This window comes from Schistocerca cancellata, chromosome 4 (genome assembly GCF_023864275.1).
Source record: "Schistocerca cancellata isolate TAMUIC-IGC-003103 chromosome 4, iqSchCanc2.1, whole genome shotgun sequence".
Taxonomy (NCBI): Eukaryota; Metazoa; Arthropoda; class Insecta; order Orthoptera; family Acrididae; genus Schistocerca; species Schistocerca cancellata.
Genome location: NC_064629.1, coordinates 871109762 through 871131932, shown reverse-complemented (window position 1 = coordinate 871131932; position 22171 = coordinate 871109762).

Genomic DNA, 22171 nt, shown 5'->3' with positions numbered 1-22171 from the left:
CCAACAACCTTACTGAGTGAACACAGCAGACTGATGGGTCGCTAATTTTGTGGGAGGGCGTTGTCTTTCCCTGGCTTCCTGAACATGAGGACCTTGACTGCCTTGCAAAAGTCAGGTAAGTGTTGGTGTTTGAAGATAGCATTCGTTATGTGTGCAAGATATTCTACAGCTCTATCCATGAACTTCTGGAGGACAGGGTTTTGAATGCCCTTAGGACCAGGGGCCTTCCTAGCATTGGTCTGCTTGATAGCCCAAGTAATTTAGCTTGTACTAGTATGTCTGATTTCGTCAAGCATGGGCTGGGTTACAAGTCGTGTAATCTCCTGGTCCATTTCAAGTGTGAATACTGGGTCTAAGGGAGCCAGATTCAGCATGAAGGACGCTGCAAATGTTGTGGCCATAAGCTCTGCCTTCTCCTACATAGAGTATGCAGGACCGTCTGGTGCTTGTAGAGTAGGAATGCAATGTTTCTCCCTGGTGAAGTGGCTGGCTAGCTTCCAAACGCCATAGCGTGTGGTATTCTAGACTTGCGAGTTTCTGCCCCATAACTCGTATCTAAATGTTTGTATTGTCTCCCATATTAGCCCCTGGATTCTGTTACCTTTCAGTTTATAGAACAGGCGCCTAGTTTGCTGTCAGTATCTCCAGAGACAGTTCCTCATTGAGATAAGGCCTAGGTTTTCCTGGGCCAGGGCCATCAAGTGGTGTTGTGGTGTTGTACGTGGAATGGCGTCAGACATTGCGCCTTGAACAGCAGTAGTAAGAGCCTCCACTGACTCATCAACTTGTTTTGTGTTGTTAATTTCTTGAGTATCCGGAATACGACTATCAAGCATTTCCTTGAACAGGGTCCAAGTCATGCACTTGTAATTCAGTATTCTGCGTGGTTCTGTGTCCTGCAGTTTTCTTCCATGTGCAGTATTACAGCCATGTAGTCTTAGTCCTTCTGGCGCTGCAGTCCAGAACCGCGGGACTGCTACGGTCGCAGGTTCGAATCCTGCCTCAGTCATGGGTGTGTGTGATGTCCTTAGGTTAGTTAGGTTTAAGTAGTTCTAAGTTCTAGGGGACTTATGACCTAAGATGTTGAGTCCCATAGTGCTCAGAGCCATTTTTTTGAAGTCTTAGTCCAGATCATTTTCAACAGTAAGACTGAGTGTGCAGTGATGCCGGTGATGAGGGCTATGTCTAACTTGTCCAGCCCGTGTGGGCAAGTACGTGAGGACATTCAGCCCAAGTATAATGTAGTTTCGGCGTGGTGCATGTTTGTATAGTTTCTTGCTGTTGGAGGTACGTATTGGTGAATTCGAGTTGGGGTGTTTTGCGTTTAAATCTCCATTGGCGATTACCTATGGTGCTATGTTGAGAGCTGTACTGATATCGCATGTTACTATGTTTTTAGGTGACTTATATAGCGATATCAGTGTGGTGTCAGCTCCGTTGAACTTGACCCTGACAGTCGTAGCCTCTAGTCTCTCAAGTGAAGGAAGCTCAAAGATGGTGTGTTCTATGTCTTTCTGTATGATGGTGGTTGTGCTGCCCTCCTTCCTGCCATCTGCTCGGTCAGTACAACAGATGCAATAACCTGGGATGTTTAGCTGTTTGTGAAGCATAAGCAGAATTTTATTCACAAGGGCGTTTCAGATACCCTTTTGCTCCATGAACAGAACCATTTCAATTCTTTTGTTTATCATCCCATTGCCATTCTGAAACAGGATCTGTGAGTTTGTGTTGACATTTGCGTTTCGGGGCTGGTGTGGCATGTTATTCATGTACTGATGCAAACAATGGTGTGATGATAGTTTTTATGTTAGTCCAGTTGAGAAACCTGGTATGAACTGTGTGCAAAGTTGTGAGACACATCCCATAATCTTCATGACTATTTCGGCAGTTGTGAGTCCAGGGAATAATGTCTCCATTTTTCTTCAGAGTGCTGAGTTGATGTTGGGAGTATCGGTCTGTGGATTATTGATGGTGCTGGAGGCCGCTGGTACTTGTGTTGGCGTCAGGTGTGGTGTGGACTGTGATTCAGCTGTTTGTGGAGTAGTTGTGGGCGCCTGTGTGCTCTCTGCGGTGAGTGGACGTATTCTGTGGGTCATTGGGTTAGGGTCCAAGTTGTTCATGTGCGTGTTGGCATCCTGTTGTCCGTATACTTGATGTGGTGTGGTCATGTTCCGTCTGTTTCAGTTGTTTCTCCTCCTCTATCATCTCTGGCACAGGGTCTGTCCTTGAGTATGTACATTTTCCGTGCCCTGTTGTGGGCTGCAATCCATAGTCTTAGGGGGTATGTACAGCAGTTAAGGGTCACCTTGCCCCAGATGAGGATAGAATGGCTTTATGGCATCTTCTCAACTGAATCAGTGGCTGACTGAATCAGTGTCTGTATCCAGGCCAGAGAGGGTGCAATGTAATACTGTTAAGTGGGCTCATACTGCAAAGCTCTCTGGCAGTTTTTCATCACTGAAACAACATGACATACACTCCAACCCACGGAACTTCATTCTGTTTCTTTCTCCTTTTCTAAGTGCTTCATTTTTTCGTCAGGCAGTGCATATATCAACTAGAATGCCTCTTAGGGCAGTATGTTCTGCACAGTCTATTCAACTGTCTTATAGCCCTCACAGCTGTCAGATTTGAAGCTCAGTGGTACTTACTTGTTTCATTCCTAGATCAGCTAAGTAGTCTTTCGAAATTTTTGAGTGAAATTTGCTCAATTGTCACTGATGATATTTATAGGTTAACTCACACTATTCGTACAGTTATTTTTATGTTATCTACCAGTGCTCTTTCTGAGCTCTTCTTCTGTGTATATAGCTCCACAAATTTAGAAAAATGTCCAGCACAATGAACAGGTAGATCAATCCTTCTATAGGTTTGCTATTGGACCATATAAATTGACAGCGTCTTTGTCTGATACTTACAGGATGGATTTGTCTTTCAGAATACAAAATTGTTAACATCAGTACAATTCATACCCACTGGCAATCTAGACAGAGCATGAGCTATAATGTTTTCATAGCCTGGTATGCACATAACTTTGAGCTCATACTCTTGTAAGATGTTCCTGTGTGTTAACTTGCAATCTGATAATAAAATGAAGGCTCTATGGTCCTGTCCAAAAGGCAGTATGTTAATTTTTAAATGCTCATACTAATGCTAAACTTTCCTTTTTAGTAACTAAATGAGTTCTTTCTCTTTGGTTTAATATTCAGCTTGGAAAACTGATTGTCTTTCTTTCCTTGCTATTATCTAGAACAACTAAGGCAATTCCATAGCCTGACATAACTGCTGATAAACAAAAGTTTTGTGAGGTGAGAGATCTAACGTGATAATTCAACAGCAGATATTGGCTCTTCTTTAATGTCACTAAATTTTTTAATGCATTGGTTGGTCCATGTCCACACTTTATTCCATTTTTGTTAAATTTAATAATGTTCTGGCATTAAGTACTTAATTTAATAATGTTCTGGCCATCCTTGTGCAAGACTGGAAAACATCGAACATAAGTTCACGATTACAGATGGCACTCAGAACCGCTGAGCTTTGGTTGGATTCATGGCGTATTACAGTAAACGTCGACAAGTGTGAAGCAGTTTTGTTAACATGCAGACCACAGCTATGGCGCAAACATCACGCCCAATACGTTTCTGAGAGAAAGTCAGAAGCTCAAATAACTCTACCCAGTGCTCAACAGGAAAAGAACACAAAATACGAGGGTGTTGAGGTACTTATACAGGACACTGATTAGACCTCTGATGACGTACGCAGCTCCCATCTAGGGATTTGCAGCTCCTACACGCCTGCGCCACCTGCAGATCATTCAGAGCAAAGTGCTATGCATCATTAGTAATACTCCACGCTACACCAACACCACGGATCTTCACAATGAATACCACCTTCAAATTTTCAAGGAAGTATTCAAAAAACTCGCCACATGACTACACAGGAACTCAAGACTCTCCAACAATCTCTTCATCCTTACTGAGGGAAACTATGATCACAACCATAGATGGAAGCATACACGGCCAAAGATGCTGCTAATTTTGGCAAGCTAACATACACTTACAAGTGACAACATCAGCAAGCCCCTGCACATCAGCAACACTGACTGGATATGCCAGCTGCTATCACAGCCGACCAATGGGCTACAGCAGGGAAGTCAACAAGCTCGCACACTAATGCACAAACAAACCATCAACACTAGCCTACACTGTGAATCTGATATATGACCTATCACACATTAAGCGATGATGAACCCAACTGTTACAGGTATGCTGATGCTGACCGTGAAGCCAACACCAGTACACAGCTGCAACTGCCGAGAAACATCACACCACAATGACAAAGGTATCTACCTGCATGATTCTCACTACTAATAAATCTATCCCTGCATGACCTGTCGTAGGCAGCGAGCGAGAAAACCGCTACTGCTCTTACAGCCCGACCAAACTATTGTAGGATGTTTTTTCCCCATGGCTCTTGCCTTAGGACTTTTTTCCTCTGCCCTTCAAACCGCTACCGTTTGTTCAACTTTCGATCCAATCTATCTCCAGATGAGTGCGTATTAATGGTTAATCATAACCAGATGTACGCAAACATCGCAGTACCGACATCTTGCGAGACTAGCCAATATGCAGAGATGGTAGCAGACCTTTTGTGTTGGCCATCATGCTGATGGGGGAATGGAGGGGCTCCACCCAATTTAAAAAGCTCAATACAGATATTATCGCTAACAGCATTAGATGCAAGCAAGATACATGCATCCAATCCCAATACTTCGAAACATTCACTGCAGATCTTTCTTAGGATAAAAGGAAAAGAAAGACATAATGTAAAACTGATTCTAGACTATAATAATCTGACAGACGCGAAAACTAGAAGTAAAGACTCTGATAATCATCACTGTTTAAAAATATTGCATCAGAATATAAAAAGTGTGCTACATGTAAAGGAAGAGCTGCTGCTTCTAATGCAAGATACAAGACGCTTAGATGAAACAGCTGTTGGTGTGCTAAACACAGAATCATCAAGGAGCTCCAGAAACTGATCAGATAAACTTACTAAATTACATCTAATTGTTGTAGATCCAATTTAAAAAAGGTGGTGTTCCAACTTTTATTCGCAATACTCTTATGTCACAGGCTGTAGATGTGAATAAATGAACAAAATTTTGAATACTGTGCAGTCAAACTAGGAATAGAAAAGCAATACATCACAATTATAACTACCTACAGGGTACCAGTACGAACTATGCCAATGTTTCAGGCTTATAAAACTATACAACAGCAACAGTAAAATTATTTTAACATTGATTTCCTATCAAACAATAGTAACCATAGACAATTAGAAACACTGCTGTCTTGCTTTGACTTACAACCAATGATCTCAATCTGAACAAGGGTAGAGTTTTCCTGGACCCCACACGATATTATGACGTAAAAATACAGGCTGTAGTAAACAGCCTATCTCATCATGATGACCAAATAGCAATCCTAAACCACAGCAACAGAAAAGCACTTAGTGTACACACACACACTAGGCGTATCAGAATATTAAGCAATGAATCCACCAATATGAAGCAACGGAAACTCCGTGTAGGGATGTCAACAATGTAGGAAAAGACAGATAGCTACTTACCATAAAGATGACATGTTCAGTTGCAGACAGACACAATTAAAAGACACTTACACTTGGCTCTGGCCTACAACAGCAAAAGAGAAACACACATCATTCGTACACACTAGCAAGCACACCTGTAGTTTAATTTATTCCAGTCTGGCGGTGGTACTGGGTGCTGAAGATGACACTCTTTCATGGCTGGTTCTTAGGTGTCGTGGGAGGATAGGGGATGTGAGGGGAAATGGCACGAGAGGTCAGCTTGCAGACTATGTCTGGCGAATAGTGCCTGCCTGTGAAGGCTTTGGTGAAACCCTCAGTGCACTGCAAAAGGGAGTTAATGTCAACGCAGATCTGCCACACTTGAGTAGCCAGGCTGTATAGGTGGGATTTTTGGGTGTGAGAAGGATGACAGCTACCAAAACGCAGGTACTGTTGGTGGCTAGTAGGTTTAAGGTGGACAGAGGAGTGGACGGAGCCATCAGACTTGAGGAGGTTAACTTCTAGGAACGTGGCATGCTGGGTTGAGGAGGACCAGGTGAAGCGGATAGGAGAGAATGTGTTGACACTGTGGAGGAATGAAGCCCTGGCCCTGAGTCTAGATCATGAAGATATCATCAGTGAACCTGAATCATACTAGGGTTTGGCGTTTTGATATGCTTGGAAGGTCTCCTCAAGATAGTCTATAAGCATTTTGGCATTGGAAGGTCAATGTTGGTGCTCACAGCTGTGCTGTGGATTTGTTTGTATAACTTCCCTTCAGAGCAGAAGTAGTTATGTGTTAGGATAAAGTTAGTAATGTGTATGAGGAATGAAGCAGTGAGTATGGAGTCTGAAGGACTTTGGGAAATGTAATGTTCAGTAGCAGTAAGACCATTGGCATGAGGGATCTTGGTGTATATATAGGTGGTGTCAACAGTGACAAGTAGGAATCCATGATGTGAAAGGGCATGGATGGTCCAGAGTTGATGAAGAAAGTGGTTGGTATCTTTGATCTGGGAGGCTAGATAACACGCAATTGGTTGGAGGTGTTGGTCAATGAGGGTCAAAATTCTTCCACTGAGAGCATAATAACCACAATAACAACAATGGGATGTCAAAAATCATTTGGCTTACTGATGTTGGAGAGCATATAGCAGGTGGGTGTGCAGGGTATCATGCAGGTGAGGAGAGAAACAGATACAGGGGAAAGGTTCTGGAAAGGAGCTAAGGAGGTTGTGTTGGACTTCTGGGGTGGGACCACTATGGCAGAGTTTACAGATAAGTGGCAGAGGCCTTCTGCCAGGTAGTCATTGCGATTCATAAAATTAGTGGTGCAACCTTTGTCTGCAGGTGGTATGATTAGGTCAGGATTTGTTTTGAGGTTGTGTGTGGCTGTTCTTTCTTCTGATGAAAGGTTGGTGTTCTGAGAAAGGTAAGTAGTTCCTGGAAAGTGACCAATGGGAGGTTAGGTGGCAGGAGTGGAGGATCATGTTTGGATGGTGCTGTGAACTCGGAGGCAAAGTTTAATGTTGGAGTTATGTTGGTTTTGGTTGGGGGGATTTGTGGAAAACAAGTACTTCCATTGCAGGGATTTAGAGAAGAAGACAAGGTCTTTGAGAAGTCCAGTATGGCTAAATTTGGGTGTAGGGCTGAAGGTGAGATCTTTGGTTGTGACTGAAACTTCTGTGGATATGAGAGTTTTGGTGGAAAGGTTAACAACAGTACTGCTTGAAAGTCTCAGCTCTGGATCTGGTGGAGTGTTTGGGGGGTAGTTTTGGGAGATGTGGCAAGTTAAAAAGGTCAGTTAGACAGAGTTTAGATGCTATGAAAGGTGGGTGAGATGGAACGCTTTGAGTAAGATAGGGGTTGGATAGTGGTGCCCCAAGAGAGCAATAGGGTGTCTGCAGGTTGGATAGTTTATCCCTTTCGCTCATGAGTTATTTTTTTTCCTGAAAAAAAAATCATGTCTTTGCTATCCATTTCATCGAATTAAATTATGATTTTTAAGATGTATAAAATATTCCAAGGTGCCCCGCAAGGGGGAATACAACGCATCCCCAAATGAGGACATTGTGTTCAAGTGGGTGCAGTATAAGTTGAAAAGTCAAAGTATTTTATTTCACGAAAATACATATTTTAAGCAAAGCTTACTTAATAATTAGATAAATAAACTATGGTTTACTATGGGATAATGAAAGAAACATTTTTTTCCATCCAGACACAAGTGAATGTTACATTTTACACAATAAAATGTGGTTTTGCCTTTGCAACCCGGTTTCTTGCACCTTTCAAACGATTTTTTGTCACTAACCAATGGAAGATGCACAGCGTTGTCCAAACGAACATCAGCTTCTGGATTAACTTCCGCAATGGTACATTTTGAAGTACTTGGAGATGATGTGTGACTCTCACAAGTAGGGCGCTCCCTTTTCCTGGCAGCTGGCTTATTTATTTTTGTCAGTACTTTGGCCACACATGCGGTAAAGTGAAGCAAATCAAGGGTCCTATTTTTAGGAACACCTAATTCGGATGCAATTTTCTTGTACTCAATCTATGCATTTACACATGCAATATCAGTTGCATAAGCAAACGTGTGAAGCGTCCACTTTCGCGGTCTGATGAATGTGCGACAAATTGTGATCAGAAAATCCATCTTGTCGACCCCTCCCATATGTTGATTGTAAAATTGAATAACTTCTGGCCGGTCAATTGCAACATATTTCTCCAGACCTTATAACAGGAAACGCTATTATGAAAAGAAAAACATAAAAAAACGTACATATGGGTAACCCAGATGAAAAAGCCGCTAAATTCATTTTATGTGGATTTTGAGGTGAGCACATGGCCATATAGATTGTTTCAGAGCGTAAGTGATGAATATGTTTCAGGTGGCAAAACCGGCTATAAACCATCCAAAATGGCTGTCGAAAATCGTGTTCGGTTTCAAAAGCAGATAAATGCTGTCTTCGGATGCAATGCTCACTAAATGCTAGGATACTAACTATTGCTTCAAAATATATTTATTCCTTAATGAAATTTGTCATTAAAAATAAACACTTTTTCAAAAAAACACTTTTTCAAAGCAACAGCTCAATTCATGGAATCAATACTAGAAATAAGAATAAGTTTCACAAGGATTTAAAGTCACTTACTCTTGTACAAAAAGGTGTTCATTATTCAGGAACACACATTTACAGTAACTTGCCACCAGCCACAAAAAGCTTAACAACAAATGAAATTCAGTTTAAGAGAAGCCTAAAGGATTTGTTGGTGGCCAACTCCTTCTACTCCATTGCTGAATTTTTCAGTAGAACGAACTGATTTATGTGTGTGTGTGTAAATCTAACTTCAGCACCATTTCAGTGCAGTAATCTGTTCATTGTAAATAAGTATTGTAGTAGTTCTATTATATGTTTTTTACCTTATAATTTTAAACAAATTAATTTTAAATTCGTTGCATTAATGCGATCTTACTAAATGAGTGTTTGTAAAACGATTCTTTCATATAGTGTTCACTAAAAAAGTGACGATCATTCCACTTGGGACCTGTGGAAGGTACATTAGCGTATTTACTGTATGTCAGTTGTAAATATTTATCATGTATGCCCAATAGGTGTGGCTGTCGCCCTGCCATGTCCGGATGCAAAGCACGTGAACATTTACCAATGTGGACATTTAAAGCTGCCTTTCAGTCTGTAACATTTAGAATTGATATTTTTCCTATTCAGCTTTAGGTTGGCTGTGCTGTAACAAATTCGTACGCAACAATAACATTTTCGCTGACAATGCATAGTCGTTTGGTTGAGACAAGTGTTTCCTGATCATCTCAGTGTCACTTATCAGGCAGTTAGCGGGCTTTGCGTCTAGACTACTCAGCTTACAATATACCGTATGATATAAAACGTCTAACATTACTTCCATCATTGTCCACTTGTTCAAAATTATCGCCAGGATCATTGGATAGATCGTCAGTTTCAGGTGAATTAAGGAGTTCTATAACTTCTTCTTCTGTAAGTGGCCTTCATCTGTCACCCATTCCACTTAGTAGATTATAGACCTTGTCCATTAACAGGAGCAATTGGAGCAATAGTTCTATTTTCAGGATTAGCAAAATGATTCCACCTATTTAATATTAACTTATTTATAATCGGATTTGGAATTACCCTATTGACCATAATTCAATGATGACGAGATGTAGTACGAGAAGGAACATACCAAGGGCTACATACGGGATTTGTATCAATTGGATTACGATGAGGAATAATTTTATTTATTGCATCAGAAGTACTATTCTTTGTTTCATTTTTCTGAGCATTTTTTAGAAGAAGACTAGCACCTACTATTGAACTAGGAATACTATGACCTCCAATAGGAATTCAACCTATTCAACCTTTTAATCCTATACAAATTCCATTACTTAATACAGCTGTTCTTCTAGCATCAGGAGTAACAGTAACATGAGCACATCATAGTTTAATAGAATCTAACCATACTCAAGCATTACAAGGACTATTCTTTACAGTATTACTAGGAATATATTTCACTATACTTCAAGCATATGAATATTGAGAAGCACCTTTCACCATTGCAGATGCAGTTTATGGATCGACATTCCTTGTTGCAACAGGATTCCATGGCCTACATGTAATTATTGGAACAATTTTCTTATCAACATGCCTACTTCGACATTCAATAAATCAAATGAACAAAAAATATTGGCATCTTAACTAAAAAAGCAAGAATTATAAATACATAAAACCTAAAATAATACAAACGAAAATCAACCAATAAAGGAAAATATAAACTATTAGAAAAATCATAAACCCTAAATAAAACTAATAATAAAGGTAATCTAGCAACCAAAGTATAAAAAATTAAATAAACACCAGCCTGTAAACGTTCAGGTTGATAACCTCAACCCAAAATCAAAAGCAAAGTAGGAACTAATCTAGCCTCAAAAAAAAAAAAATATAAAAAGAAAGAAGACTCAATCTAGCAAACGAACAATAAAGCATAATCATCAAAATTAAGACCATAAAGATAAAAAAAATTAGAATGAGAAGAACTTAAATAAACAGAACCTCTAGCAGTAATTATTAAAGAACAAATCCAAAAACTTAGCAAAATCAAACTAAAAGAAAAATAATCAATACCAAAATAATATCCAATTATATTTAAATCAGCATATGAATACACACAAATTATAAAAATAAAACTAGACAGAAATATTAAAGAATGAACCAACCATCAACAATTATTAACTAAACAGAGAGGGATCAAAAAAATAGTTATAAATAAATACTTTAACATAAGGATAAACCAAAAGAATTAAAAAAATCATTACCATGAGAACGAATTATTGAAACTAAAATAGAAAGACCTAAAGCACCATCACAAACAGAAAAAACCAAAAAAATAACAGGAAAAAAATAATCATAATCAAACTCAATAAGAAAAATAATAATCAATATAAATAAAGAAAGAACAATATATTCTAATCTCAAAAGAACCATTAATAAATGCTTACGTTTAGAAGAAAAAACATAAACACCAGCAAAATAAACCAATAAAGAAGTAAAGACAGAGAATATAAACATAAGTTTTAATAGTTTAAACAAAATGCCGGTCTTGTTAACCGGAAATAAGTCAAGCCCCCACTTTTAAAACTTCAGAGGTGAAAAAGCTTCCATCATTGGTCCCCAAAACCAATATTTTAAATAAACTAACCCCTGAAATGATTAAAATAATAATTATATCACTACCAAACGTAATAAATATTAATTTTATTAAATTAAGACACCCAATATCAATAATGCTTTTCATTATTCTGCAAACTTTCCTAATTGGATTAATAACAGGAACAATATTGGAAAGCTATTGATTATCATATATTTTATTTTTAACGTTTCTTGGTGGTATATTAGTCCTATTTATGTATATTACGAGAATTGCATCAATCGAAATATTTCAACCTAAATCAATTACCATAATTATTATCTTAACAATATGGGTATTTATTATATCAACATTAATAATCTTAGATATATTAATATTTATAGACTTTTTCAAAAATACTGAAACTATAAATATTGATAATTCAATCAATTATCAAGAAATAACAATATCTTTAGAAAAACTTTATAATAGACCAACATTTATTATTACAATAATAATAATAATTTATTTATTTTTAAACACTATTAGCAGTTTTTAAAATTACTAATATTAACCAGGGACCAATTCGTAAAATAAGATAATTTACTAATGAATAAACCCCTACGATTAAGACATCCTTTAATTAAAATCATTTATAACTCTTTAGTAGATTTTCCCACACCGACAAATATTTCATTTTGATGAAATTTTGGGTCCCTACTAGGGTTATGCTTGGTAATTCAAATTGTAACTGGACTATTTTTAGCTATACATTATACATCTAACATTGAAATAGCATTTAGTAGTGTAGTCCACATCTGCCGAGACGTAAATAATGGTTGAATTATCCGAACCCTGCATGCAAATGGAGCTTCTATATTTTTTATTTGTATTTATTTACATGTAGGACGAGGAATTTACTATGGATCTTACATATACATACACACCTGAATAATTGGCACAGTAATTTTATTCTTAGTTATAGCAACTGCATTGATAGGATACGTTTTACCTTGAGGTCAAATATCATTTTGAGGTGCGACGGTAATTACTAATTTATTATCAGCAATCCCATATTTAGGAACAGATTTAGTCCAATGAGTGTGAGGAGGGTTTGCTGTTGATAATGCAACATTAAATCGATTCTTTACATTTCATTTTGTATTACCGTTTATAATTGCTGCCATGGCAGAAATTCATTTATTTTTTCTTCACCGAACAGGGTCAAATAACCCCTTAGGACTAAATGGAGATATCAAAAAAATTCCATTTCACCCGTATGTTACTTTCAAGGATTCTATTACATTTGTATTAATAACATCATTATTAATCATACTATGTTTGATTAATCCTTACCTCCTAGGAGATCCGGATAATTTTGTACCTCCTAACCTGTTAGTAACCCCCATTCATATTCAACCAGAATGATATTTCTTATTTGCATATGCAATTCTTTGATCAATCCCTAATAAGCTAGGAGATGTTATTGCATTATTTCTATCAATTAGAATCTTAATAATTTTACCATTTTATAATAAAACACCATTCCGAGGCATCCAATTCTATCCTATTAACCAGATTTTATTTTGAATTATAGTAGTTGTTGTATGTTTATTAACATGAATTGGTAAACGACCTGTTGAAGAGCCTTATATTATAACAGGACAAATCTTAACAATTATTTACTTCACATACTTCTTAATTAATGTCCATGTTGCAAACGCATGGAATAAACTAATTAAGGAATAATAAGTTAATTAGCTTAGGAAAAGCATATGTTTTGAAAACATAAAACTAGAAGTTTAACTCTTCTATTAACTTTTCTTAAAAAATTTAACTAAAGAAATGAGATAAATAAAATCTTTAAGCCAACAAAGAAAATAAAAAAATTCAAAGATCAAGGTAAAAAACTTTTTCAAGCTAAGTACATTAACTTATCATAACGAAAACGTGGCAATGTACCCCGAACTCAAATAAAACCAAAAGATATAACAGCAAGCTTAATAAAAAATATAAAAGAATAAAAATCACCACCTAAAAAAATTAAAGCTAATAATATTCTTATAAAAGCAATTCTAGTATACTCAGCTAAAAAAAATTAAAGTAAAACCTCCTGCACCATATTCAATATTAAAACCTGAAACTAACTCAGATTCGCCCTCGGCAAAATCAAAAGGGGTTCGGTTAGTTTCAGCTAAACAAGAAGCAAAACAATCTAAAGCTAAAGGAAAAAAATAATAATAAATCAACAATAAAGCTGATAATTTATAAAATCAAACATGTTAAAACTACCAATTAAAATAATTAAAGATAATAAAATTAAAGCTAAACTAACTTCATATGAAATTGTTTGAGCAACAGACCGAAGAGAACCTAATAAAGAATAATTTGAATTAGAACACCAACCAGCAATTATAACAGTATAAACACCTAATCTAGTGCAACATATAAAAACAAAAATCCATAAGAAAAAAAACACATATAAGTGAAATAAGGAAAAATTACTCAGACAGCTAATGAAATTATTAAATTAAAAACAGGAGAAAAATAATAAAGTAAATAATTAGATATAATAGGAATTGGCTGCTCCTTACAAATTAACTTAATAGCATCACTAAAAGGTTGAGGAATTCCTACAAATCCTACTTTATTTGGACCTTTTCGAATTTGAATATAACCTAAAACCTTACGCTCTAATAAAGTTAAAAAAGCAACACTAATTAAAACACAAATAACTAATAAAGGAAAATTCAAAATAAACATAAATAAATCATAAAGTAGCAATACTATTTGTAGAAAAAAATCTACATAAATGAATTCTAAATTCAACACATTATTCTGTCAAAATAGTAATATAATTAATATTAATCAACATAATAAAAAATATTTCAATCATATGGTCCTTTCTTACTGATATGAATTAATAATCTTACGATAGAAACCGACCTGGCTCACGCCGGTCTGAACTCAGATCATGTAAGAATTTAAAGGTCAAACAGACCTAATTAATGGGCTCCTGCACCCAAAATTGTTCTTAATCCAACATCGAGGTCGCAATCTGCTTTGTCAAAAACAATTACGCTGTTATCCCTAAGGTAACTTAATCTTATGATCATAAATTATGGATCAAAACAACAAACATAAATAAATGATATAATAATGAAGAGTTTATTTATTCTTCATGTCACCCCAACAAAACACCATAGTTAAATATAGAAAGACAAACAAAAAACTATATAAAAGTAAAATGTTAAGCTCTATACGGTCTTCTGGTCCTAAAGAAGAATTTAAGCCATTTGACTCAAAAGTTAAATTCAAAAATTTATTAGGAGACAGTTGATTTCTCATCAAGCCATTCATTCCAGCCACTAATTAAGAGACTAATGATTATGCTACCTTTGCACGTTCAAAATACTGCGGCTCTTTCAAAATCTGCTCAGTGAGCAGGCCAGACCTCAAAGTATTTTCCAAGAGGACATGTTTTTCATAAACAGGCAGAAATCAATTTTGCCTAGTTCCTTATAATAGAGGTAAAAATTTTGTACAAATAATATACTAATTCTATCATTATTACAAAAATTTTAAAATTAAATTTATAATCTTAATAAAAAACCTAAAACATTTATAAAATCGAAATAAAAAATAATGAACTAAAACGTAATCTTTTAGATAGCTGGTTTAAAGCTTACTATTATATTTCATAAAATAAATTATAGGTTATTAACTTCAAAGCCTATCCCTTAAAGAATAAATAAGTTAATATTTAATAATTAAAAAATTAAATAAAACAATTAACTTTAAAAAATTAAATTTTTTCTTAAGAAACTAGATATCTTGGGAAACGATTAACATCTCATTTCTATAAATAATTTAATAATAATTATGATACATTAACTATAAATTATTTATAAATCAACCCAAATTGAGACAAGTAAAGTAAATACCAAAATTTTGATAAACCCTGATACAATAGGTACAATAAATAAAATCTACTTTTAAAGATTTAAAATAATATTTCATAAAACACTTACATTAACAATAAACTATAATCCAAAACATCGATTCTACCAAATATACTAAGACAAAATTCGACAAAATTATTTTTATTAAATAATTAAATAAACAAAAAATAAATATAATAAAATTAATAATCAAGACATCCTGATTTGCACAGAAAAATTTTCAGTGTAAGTGAAACACTTTACTAATAAGTTATGTCTTGAAACTCTTACTAGATACACTTTCCAGTACATCTACTATGTTACGAATTATCTCATCTAAATTGAAGCTACCTTAAAATAATAAAATAGAATAATCAATAATAAGAGCGACGGGCGATGTGTACACACCTCAGAGCCAATATCAGTTAAATTAAATAAATTAAATTACTATCAAATCCAACTTCATTAATAGCATTTCACCATCAAATCCGTTATAAACAAAAATCTATTGCAACCCACCTCCTCTTAACTATAAGCTGCACCTTGACCTGAAATATTTTATAATTATAGATCTTGAGAATTATAACGCTTAAAAATTCTCTGATAACGGAGATATACAAACAAATAAATTAAGTAAAGTAAATCGTGTACTATCAATCACGGGGTAGGTTCCTCTGAACGGATTGAGATACCGCCAAATTCTTTGGGTTTAAAGACCTTATCTAATAGTACCCTGGTAAATATAATTAACATTTAAAATAATAGGGTATCTAATCCAAGTTTATTATTTAAATTTCACAGATTCATAAAAAGAGCTACAAATAAATTTTAACATTTCACCTTACAAATTTATATTTCAAACCTAAAAATATAAACAACTGTTTTAACCAATAATATTCACTTGTATCAATCGTATAACATCAGCTGCTGGCACGAATTATGCCGATACTAAATCAATTGCCAAATCCAAAATCACTTGATAATTAAATAAAATTACTTCAAAAAGAACATTTAGTTTAACGAAACTTACATATAATACAAAGAAAAAGTGAATAAATCAAACAAGAATAAAACTTTTGGAAACAAAATAGGTAAGTTTAAAATTTATAAAATTAAGAAAAAGTAAAAGATTCAAATATTTAAAGAAAAAAAAAGAAAAAGAAATCACAAACGTTGACAAAAAAAAAGAAACGCGGCCATGTATGACCACAACAACTTCTCTATTATATATAAATAAAGATTAATATGGAACATTATACAGATAAATGTATAATATTCTTTATTATTTAATCTTTCTTTTCACTAATAATAAAGAAAGATTAAATAATATAATAAATATATTTTATATAATTATGTAATTAATGTAATATGTTATTAATATAAAATTAAGTTTATATTAAATTAACTTAAATATTTAATAATTAAATAATCTAATTATAGATAACTTTATAATTATATAATTATAATTAATATAATTATTTATATTATTATAATAATTTATATTTAATATAATGAATTATACTTATTATATCCAATTAAAATAATGTTTAATATTAAATTATATATTATTACATAATTTATAGTACAATAACCTATTTTAAGCCAAAAACATAAGTAGCTATAATCCTAGGTAAATAAATGTATTAAAATAATCATTTAATAATAATAAAATAACATTATAGGCATTTAAATTTAATTAAATGTAATATATTAATATAAATTATTTATTTTATATATATATTCAAATTATCCAAACCGAGATAAATTTATTAGAAATAACCAAAATAATACATAAACACATTTTTAAAAAAAACTTTTAATTTATATATTAAATATAAATGAAGTGCCTGATTAAAGGGTTACCTTCATAGGGTAAATTAAGTAAATAAAAATTACCTTCATTAAAATTATATAAGACAGAATTAAACAGTCTCCTTTAGTATCAAAAACTAACGTGCATCATACATCTTAATGTAAAAAGGTAAGCTAAACAAGCTAATGGTTTCATACCCCATTTATAGAGGTATCAATCCTCTCCTTTTTAATGACCAACAACTCTACAAAACTTCTCTTCCTATCAACATTAATGATAGGAACGATCCTGTCCATTTCATCAAACTCCTGATTCGGAGTTTCAATAGGACTTGAGATCAACTTACTTTCATTTATTCCGCTCCTAACAAGAAATAAAAATATAATAATAAATGAGTCATCAATTAAGTATTTTATTGTCCAAGCAATAGCATCGACAATACTATTATTTTCAATTTTGCTGATTCATATAAAATATCCAATAGGGTGACAAACAGAATTTATTCCATCAATAATAATCAGATCTAGATCATTATTAAAAATTGGGGCTGCACCTTTTCATTTCTGATTTCCAGAAGTAATAGGATCTTCAAGATGAAATAACTGTTTGACACTAATAACATGACAAAAAATTGCCCCAATAATGGTATTATCTTATTGTATTCAACTAAGAACTTTCATTTGCACAATTATCATTCTAAGAATTACTATTGGGGCAATAGGTGGTTTAAATCAAACATCGCTACACCAACTTCTAGCATATTCCTCAATTAGACACTTAGGGTGAATGATTAGATCCCTAACAGTCAGAGAAAATGTTTGAGAACTATACTTTATTATTTATTCACTATTAAGATTAATTATGGTTTTATTATTTAAACAAATAAACCTATTTTTTATAAACCAAATTTATTCGGCCAAATATATAAAAACTGAAATTAAATTCATAATATTTTTGTCTTTACTATCCCTAGGTGGTTTACCGCCATTTCTCGGGTTTCTACCAAAATGAATTGTAATACAATCATTAATAGAAAACAACATAACAACTATTATAACTATTATGGTTGTATTAACTACAATTACACTTTACTATTACATACGTATTAGATTCTCAGCCCTAATTAGCTCATACACAGAAAATTCGTTATCTATAAAGATAAAGTCTCAAAAATCAAGAATTATTTTTCCTATAACAGTAATAATTTCAACAATAGGATTAATCTCAACATCAACCTTAATCTCATTATACTAAGGACTTAAGTTAATTAAACTAATAACCTTCAAAGTTATAATTAAAAGAATAATATTTTAGGGCTTGGCACAATTTTACACCTCTATAATTGCAGTCTAGAATCATAATTGAATATAAGACCTAAAACATGGTAAGAGAGAAAGCATCTCATAAGTAGATTTACAGTATACCACCTAAAATTCATCCATCTTACCGCAAAAATGATTTTTCTCAACAAACCATAAGGATATTGGTACTTTATACTTCTTATTTGGAGCCTGAGCAGGAATAGTAGGAACATCAATAAGAATACTTATTCGTGCTGAACTTGGTCAACCAGGTTCTTTAATTGGAGATGACCAAATTTATAATGTTATTATTACAGCCCATGCATTTGTAATAATTTTCTTTATAGTAATACTTATTATAATTGGTGGATTTGGTAATTGACTTGTACCATTAATAATTGGTGCACCAAAATTCGACAAAATTATTATTATTAAATAATTAAATAAACAAAAAATAAATATAATAAAATTAATAATCAAGACATCCTGATTTGCACAGAAAAATTTTCAGTGTAAGTGAAACACTTTACAAATAAGTTATGTCTTGAAACTCTTACTAGATACACTTTCCAGTACATCTACTATGTTACGACTTATCTCATCTAAATTGAAGCTACCTTAAAATAATAAAATAGAATAATCAATAATAAGAGCGACGGGCGATGTGTACACACCTCAGAGCCAATATCAGTTAAATTAAATAAATTAAATTACTATCAACACCACCTTCATTAATAGCATTTCACCATCAAATCCGTTATAAACAAAAATCTATTGTAACCCACCTCCTCTTAACTATAAGCTGCACCTTGACCTGAAATATTTTATAATTATAAATCTTGAGAATTATAACTCTAAAAAGATTCTCTGATAACGGAGATATAAAAATAAATTAAGTAAACATAAGTAGCTATAATCCCACTTAAATAAATGTATTAAAATAATCAATTAATAATAATAAAATAACTTTATAGGTATTTAAATTTAATTAAATGTAGTATATTAATATAAATTATTTATTATATATATATATTCAAATTATCCAAACCGAGATAAATTAATTAGAAATAACCAAAATAATACATAAACACCTCTTTTACACCTCTAGAATTGCAGTCTAGAATCATAATTGAATATAAGACCTAAAACATGGTAAGAGAGAAAGCATCTCATTGAAGGTTGTAATAATCAAAAACTTATGTTATTTATTCGTGGGAATGCTATATCTGGTGCACCAATTATTAATGGTACAAGTCAATTACCAAATCCACCAATTATAATAGGTATTACTATAAAGAAATATATTACAAATGCATGGGCTGTAATAATAAAATTATAAATTTGGTCATCTCCAATTAAAGATCCTGGTGGACCAAGTTCAGCACGAATAAGTATTCTTATTGATGTTCCTACTATTCCTGCTCAGGCTCCAAATAAGAAGTATAAATTACCAATATCCTTATGGTTTGTTGAGAATAATCATTTTTGCGGTAAGATGGCTGAATTTTAGGTGGTAGACTGTAAATCTACTTATAAGATGCTTTCTCTCTTACCATGTTTTAGGTCTTATATTCAATTATGATTCTAGACTGCAATTATAGAGGTGTAAAATTGTACCAAGCCCTAAAATATTATTCTTTTAATTATAACTTTGAAGGTTATTAGTTTAATTAACTTAAGTCCTTAGTATAATGAGATTAAGGTTGATGTTGAGATTAATTCTATTGTTGAAATTATTACTGTTATAGGAAGAATAATTCTTGATTTTTGAGACTTTATCTTTATAGATAACGAATTTTCTGTGTATGAGCTAATTAGGGCTGAGAATCTAATACGTATGTAATAGTAAAGTGTAATTGTAGTTAATACAACCATAATGGTTATAATAGTTGTTATGTTGTTTTCTATTAATGATTGTATTACAATTCATTTTGGTAGAAACCCGAGAAATGGCGGTAAACCACCTAGGGATAGTAGAGATAAAAATATTATGAATTTAATTTCAGTTTTTATATTTCTGGCCGAATAAATTTGGTTTATAAAAATACGTTTATTTGTTTAAATAATAAAACCATAATTAATCTTAATAGTGAATAAATAATATAGTATTGTTCTCAAACATTTTCTCTGACTGTTAGGGATCTAATTATTCACCCTTAGTGTCTAATTGAGGAATATGCTAGAAGTTGGTGTAGAGATGTTTGATTTAAACCACCTATTGCCCCAATAATAATTCTTAGAATAATAATTGTTCAAATGAAAGTTCTTAGTTGAATACAATAAGATAATACCATTATTGGGGCAATTTTTTGTCATGTTATTAGTGTCAAACAGTTATTTCATCTTGAAGATCCTATTACGTCTGGAAATCAGAAATGAAAAGGTGCAGCCCCAATTTTTAATAATAATCTAGAGTTGTTGGTCATTAAAATGGAGGGGATTGATACCTCTATAAAAGGGGTATGAACCCATTAGCTTGTTTAGCTTACCTTTTTACATTAAGGTGTATGATGCACGTTATTTTTGATACTAAAGGAGACAGTTTAATTCTGTCTTCTGTAATTTTAATGAAGGTAATTTTTATTTACTTATTTAACCTATCAAGGTAACCCTTTAATCAGGCACTTCATTTATGTTTAATATATAAATTAAAAGTTGTTTTTTAAAATTTGTTTATGTATTATTTTGGTTATTTCTAATTAATTTATCTCGGTTTGGATAATTTGAATATATATATATATATATATATATATATATATATATATATATATATATATAGCTACTTATGTTTTTAGCTTAAAATAGGTTATTGTATTATAAATTATATAATAATATGTAATTTAAAATTAAACATTATTTTAATTTGATATATTAAGTATAATTAATTATATTAAATATAAGTTATTATAATAATATAAATAATTATAATAATTATAATAATATAATCATAAAATTATCTATAATTAAGTTATTTAATTAATAAATATTTAAGTTAAATTAATATAATCTTAATTTTATATTAATAACAAATTACATTAAATTACATAATTATATAAAATATATTTATTATATTATTTAATCTTTCTTTATTATTAGTGAAAACAAAAATTAAATAATAAAGAATAAAATACATTTATCTGTATACATGTTCTATATTAATCTTTATTTATATATAATAGAGAAGTTGTTGTGGTCATACGTGGCCGTGTTTCTTTTTTTTGTCAATGTTTCTAATTTTTTTCTTTTTTTTCTTTAAATATTTGAATCTTTTATTTTTTCTTAATTTTATAAAAATTTAGATTTTCTTATTTTGTTTCCAAAAGTTTTATTCTTGCTTGATTTATTCACTTTTTCTTTGTATTATATGTAAGTTTCGTTAAACTAAATGTTCTTTTTGCAGTAATTTGATTTAATTATTAAGTGATTTTGGATTTAGCAATTGATTTAGTATCGGCATACTTCGTGCCAGCAGGCCTTTATATGATTGATACAAGTGAATATTATTGGTTAAAACAGTTGTTTATATTTTTAGGGTTGAAATATAAATTTGTAAGGTGAAATGTTAAAATTTATTTGTAGCTCTTTTTATGAATCTGTGAAATTTCAATAATAAACTAGGATTTGATACCCTATTATTTTAAATATTAATTATATTTACCAGGGTACTTTTAGATAAGGTCTTTAAACCCAAAGAATTTGGCGGTATCTCATTCTGTTCAGAGTAACCTACCCCGTGATTGATAGTACACGATTTACTTTACTTAATTTATTTGTTTGTATATCTCCGTTATCAGAGAATCTTTTTAGAGTTATAATTCTCAAGATTTATAATTATAAAATATTTCAGGTGAAGGTGCAACTTATAG